The sequence below is a fragment of the Perognathus longimembris genome, chromosome 16, assembly GCF_023159225.1.
Source record: "Perognathus longimembris pacificus isolate PPM17 chromosome 16, ASM2315922v1, whole genome shotgun sequence".
Classification (NCBI taxonomy): domain Eukaryota; kingdom Metazoa; phylum Chordata; class Mammalia; order Rodentia; family Heteromyidae; genus Perognathus; species Perognathus longimembris.
The window spans coordinates 10,982,775-10,988,595 of NC_063176.1; positions in this window are offsets into that span (position 1 = coordinate 10,982,775).

Sequence of the window (5,821 nt, forward strand, 5' to 3'; positions counted from 1 at the left end):
CAGTCAATACCCTCTAAAAATATACTTGTGATGACAGTGGTAAAGATGAATTTCTCTCAGTTATACTCCTTACAAGAAACCTAACTAACAGAGCCATCACTACTCTGAGAAGAAAAAGTAAGCTAGAAAAGAAAAAAAAATAGGCAGGGAAGCTATGGTCACAGAAATTTCTGTATGCATTTTCATTTTATTATTAGACGAATAAATAGGTATGATTCATGACACAACAATTTTTGTTCAAAATCCAAGTCAGAGATGAAGAAGAATGAAAAATAATGATGAAAAACAACAATTACAAAATTCTTAGAGGTTGGAGGGAAAAAGAATTTCAGTGAAAAATCAATAACTCCACAGAGTAACAATTATAAAAGATTATTTTATGTAAATCATGATGTTTCAAAATACGTACAGATACTGACTATAATTAACGATTTTGACAGCTTTTTAAAATGTTAGGTATGCCAAGCAAATTGATAGTCTTTTCCATGTAGAAACTAAACTGTTTTTAGGTACCACTATTTGCCAAATGAAAGCTAAGAATGTTAAGCTATATTCACAGTTACCATATCATCTGAGAAATAGGGAAAATGAAGTTTAAAAGCTCTTGGTCAGTAGTACCCAGGAAAGACTGAAACCCTGGATGACATAGATGAGATCAAAAGCTGTCCCAAAAAAGGTTCTATGTAAGATTTGACCTATAATTATACACTTCAACAGAGTGTCAATGATTAGGCACACCAGTTTTAGCCAGTCATAATACAGTAATAATAATATAAATATGTCCTATAATAACTTTAAATTCCCAGTGTAAATCTAGGAATTGAGACTCTGACATTTCTCTTTGGTTTCAATTGACATAAATATTGGTACAGGAAATACAAAAAACAAGCATATCTTGGAAATAATTGTTTTCCCACATAAAACAAAATACCATTATAAAATAAAGGTTTTTGGTCATCAGCCTTTGCCTAGTTCAAAGAAAGCCGGCAGGAAATCCACATCACCACGAACTACATTGAAATGTGGCTGAATAAATCCATTAGTGCTATATTTTCAAGTGTGGTATGTCATAAAATGCTATCTATTCTCCCGAGAAGGCATATTTTGTTGCTTAGTTAATGAAAGAGAAACTTAAAAATTAAAAAAAATAGGATATTCTTATTTATTTATAAATGTAGCCAGAACCAGTGACTCACACCTGTAATACTATCAATGTAGGAGACTGAGATCTGAGGATCTCAGTTCAAGTTAGCCGGGACAGGAAAGTCCCTGAGACTCTTATCTCCAATTAACCACCAAAAAATCCGGTGGCTTTGTAGCTCAAGTGGCACAGCACTAGCCTTGAGCACAAGAGCTCAGGGACAGCAACCAGGACTTGAGTTCAAGCCCTGTGACCAACAAAGCAAACAAACCAACATAGTTCTAAAAATAATGCTACTATTAAATCAATTAATCAGGCCAGGAAGAATCTATAATGTTCCATGCAATTTTAAATAAAAGGAAAACAAACTGTGGGAGGATTTGGCAATAAGACAGTAGACAAGGAGTTTATTCACAAGGAACCTGTGAATGTAGCATCAGGGTAACAAAGGAGACTTTATTCTGATCATAGAACAGAAGTATCAGCAAAGAAGCCACAGGTGACAAGATAGCTAAAAGGATACAAAGAAAGGTCACAGAGAGAAAATTTGAAATAATCTATACTTTGAGTCCTTGATCCCCAGAAGTAGAAAAACTCACAAACACAATGACAAGGTGAGCCTAGACCATGCAGGTAGGCCTGACATCCCATAGATTTCACCGGCCTTGAACCCAAGGTTGGAATTTGGTCCTTCAGTGACTCCTGTGTACCAGGAAATCCATCTCAACCCTCTATGTCTACAGTATTACAGTCTGGCACTACTATAATTGAGAAGAAACACTCTGAAGGAGACTGAACTACTGTACCTTTTACTAATGAGCTTGTGCACGTATGAGAATGTCCTAATGTAACTCTATTTCATACAACGTCATTAGCATTAAGTGATCATCAAAAGAAAAATAGCTAGGTGATCCATGTTAATAATCCCAGATACTCAGGAAGCTGAGATATGGAAAACAGGGGTTCAAGTCAGCACAGGTAGGAAGTCTACAAGTCTCAAGTCTCCAAACTAACCAACAAAAATCAGTGGTGGAAGCATGACCCAAGTGATAGAGTGTCAGCCCAGCAAGCACAAGGTCCTGAGTTTGATCTCCAGTAGCACTGTCATTGATTACATCTGTATAAGATGCAGGAAAATACAAGACATCGTTAAAGCATATTTTAGTGTGAAACTGCTTACGCTGACATAGTGATAGTGGCTTGACCACATATATTTGCAAGTGTATTTATGTAGAGTCATGAGACCACTCAGCAGAGTTCCAGACCACTAGAAAATTGATGAAAGAGCTTTTCCTCAAGTATAGATTTTCCCAAAGCAAGATTGTTTACTCCATTGCCTTAACATTTGCTAATTTGGAAAGACATAGTAACAGCACTTTTTCAGAGACATTCCTAAGGTTTTATACCTTAAATTATTAAACATAATTATACACATATATAAAAACAGACACACATTATATATGCATATGCGTGCATAAACCTATAATATATGGCATATACAGACAGGCTAGATAGGCACTTAAACATAATATATATTCGATTATATAGAAGATTGTTGACTAAAAGTTCTGTATGTTTAAAAGTTATATTTTCTCTGATGTTGCATTTCTTCTCTGGAAACATTATATGTGCGTGTGATGTTGGTGGATGGGGATTCTCTATGCCCTGATATGGTGGAAACTAATTTGGCTCTCCCAAGCTGGCCTGAAACTTGAGCTCTTTCTGCCACCTTCTCCCCTCCCCTCACCCCCAGAGCTGGATTCAGAGATGTGTAACACTGCCCCAGTGTGAGTAAGTTATCAGTCTTTGTCTTAGTACCTTCCCACTTGCTGATGTGAACTGGTGAACTGAGATGCCCAGAATTTGACCTTTGGCTTAGTGCAGAATTACTCTCCTATCTGAGCCTGACTTCATCAAGCCACTTCTTGTTAAATACACAACAGTATTAATGATGAAAAGCATGGCTTGAGTTCTCAAAGAAATGGGGAGAGAGAAGTCATAGAAAGTATAAAATGTATTCAAAGCAAGATTGCTAAGACAAGACTGGAGATGAAACTACCTTGACATATAGGATCATTAAAGGTACCACACATGGTTGCAAAATCACTTACTTTCAATTATTTTAGTAACTCAGCAATGGCTATGCTCTTACCCTGTGGTTTCCTAATGATGTGCTTCTCATCTGAAAAATAATCTTGAGCCAATAACCTTATCACAGGTAATAACAATCAGAAGGTAAGAGAAGGACATTCATCAAAGTGTGCTGCTTTGATGGCAGAATCCCATCATTAGGTTCCTATTACTGTGCAATGGGGCTTTGCAAACTGCCTAGGAGATAATCAGTCCGCCCAGGTCAATGCCTTTGTTCACTTACTGGCTATTGTCAATATTAACACAGTGGCTTTTGCAAGCAAACATTTAATTAGGAAGACAGTGGAAGTAGAAAAATAGGCTTTTTTGGCTGGGTGACATGTATATTTTAAGATTACCTTCATTTGGCAGTTCTTAAAATTCTCTCTGATCTTTATATGCATGTTTTTAATCTAATAATATGTCAAATTCATCATAGAGAACCCTTTCCTTATAGCATTTCAGACCTAATCAAGTATATGTTTTTCAATTATCTTCCTATCTTTTTGTTTTGTTTTGTGTGTTTTTTTTTGCCAGTCCTGGGTCTTGGACTCAGGGCCTGAGCACTGTCCCTGGCTTCCTTTTGCTCAAGGCTAGCACTCTGCCACTTGAGCCACAGCGCCACTTCTGGCTGTTCTGGCCGTTTTCGGTATATGTGGTGCTGGGGAATCGAACCCAGGGCCTCATGTATAGGAGGCAAGCTCTCTTGCCACTAGGCCATATCCCCAGCCCCTCTTCCTATCTTTTTAGTGCTATGAAAGGCAGAAAAACTGCTCCTCACATACTAACAACAACAACAACAAAAATCCTAATTATTGATTTCTAATACTAGATTCCATGGGCAAATAGGACTTTAAAAATGTGATCAAGTTGTGATACTTGAGACAGGAAAATTATTCTCAATTGTATGGCAGGAAGTCTGATAGGCAAGAAGATCTTGGGAGATGCCACGATTAAGTGGTATATCACTATAGAGATATGAAGCCACTAGTTAAGCAGGGACCCTCTAACAATGTGCATATGTAAATACATTGGCTTCACTGGATGGTGAGGTCCTCAGTTTTATAACAGCACTTGCCAAAGAAGGAAAGAGAAGGGAAAAGAGTGGGAGAATGCAGAGAAAGTGTTGCTCTTATAAATGTAGACATTCTGGACTTCAAATTGGGCTACTCCTCCCAGTGGAATGCTAGTGGCTCAATCTTTCTTTAAGGAAAAATAAAGGGATTTCTTGGTCTGGGAATATGGCCTAGTGGCAAGAGAGCTTGCCTCAGATAAAGGGATTTCTTTGATTACCTCAGTTCCTGATTGAGTAGCAATAGAAGATCTTCCACAAGAAAACCTTTGTGGTTTCAGGAAGACAAGCTTTCAGTACTTGTGACAGTCTGTGTACACGTTAGTAAAGGCTCTCAAAGACAGGAAAAAAAAAAAAGATATTTCTAGTGACATTGGATGTTTCTAAAATCTTAATGCTGAATAATGACTTCATTGTCAGTTCTGCTTATTCCATTTGTGTAATAATCTTACTTTATAAATACACACATTTAAATCTAATGCTGTAAGGAAACAATGTTAGTAATATAATCCTGAGAAAACAACAATTCTTTATCTCTGTTTTCTGTTCCTGTGATGAGCCTTTGGTGGTTATGCAATACTGATGCTCTAATTAAGGCTTATATTTAATCACTTGGTTTGTCTCTATTGGAAACATAATTTTGCTATTTTCTCTAGGTTTTTATCACTACTGCACTAATTGTATTCCAAAAAAGTCCAAGCATAACATCTTTATTGATCTATGTAATTAGTACTAAATCACATTATAGAAAATCTCTCAAAGTCTGGGTGCATGATGCATGAATGACTATTCTGATTCATTGTCATTTTAGGCCATTACTTTCATGATCATTGTGCTATTTTCCCACAGCATAAAAATTACATAGAAAGATTTTATCACCTGCTCAGAGACATACTTTCGCTGAAATAAGATTGAAGTAGATGCCCATGGGTATAAATGATTAGCAAGAAATGTTATGGTACTACACATACTAATTTACTTTGCAAATAGCTACCTGCAAAGTTGGAACATCACAGGTAGTTACAGTTTGGTTTTTTGTTTGTTTGTTTGTTTGTTTTGTCTTCTATCAGTTTTTGGTGATGGATTACAGGATGTCTGATAGATGTGTCCCCAAGTAATAAAAGAGACAATGATATAGAGTGATAAGTAAAATACCATAAAGTGCAGTCTTCCAAGCATACAAGTGCCAGTATCAAATCAAGGAGTTTTGTGAAGAGTATAAAGGTGTTTAGATAATTACCACAAACCAACTGCAGGCGGAGTCAACATGCAAATGTGACTGAGAATCTCTATAGGACATTCAGGACACTGATGCCCTCCTCAGCCTTCAATATTAAATAAGTATATATTTTAAAAAAATAAAATAAAGAATACCTAATGAGCATCATGAATTACTGGAAGTAATTTCTAACCCTTTGCAAAATATATCATGAAACTTCATTTGAGGAAGTTATATGCAGCTGAGCATAGTTGAAACT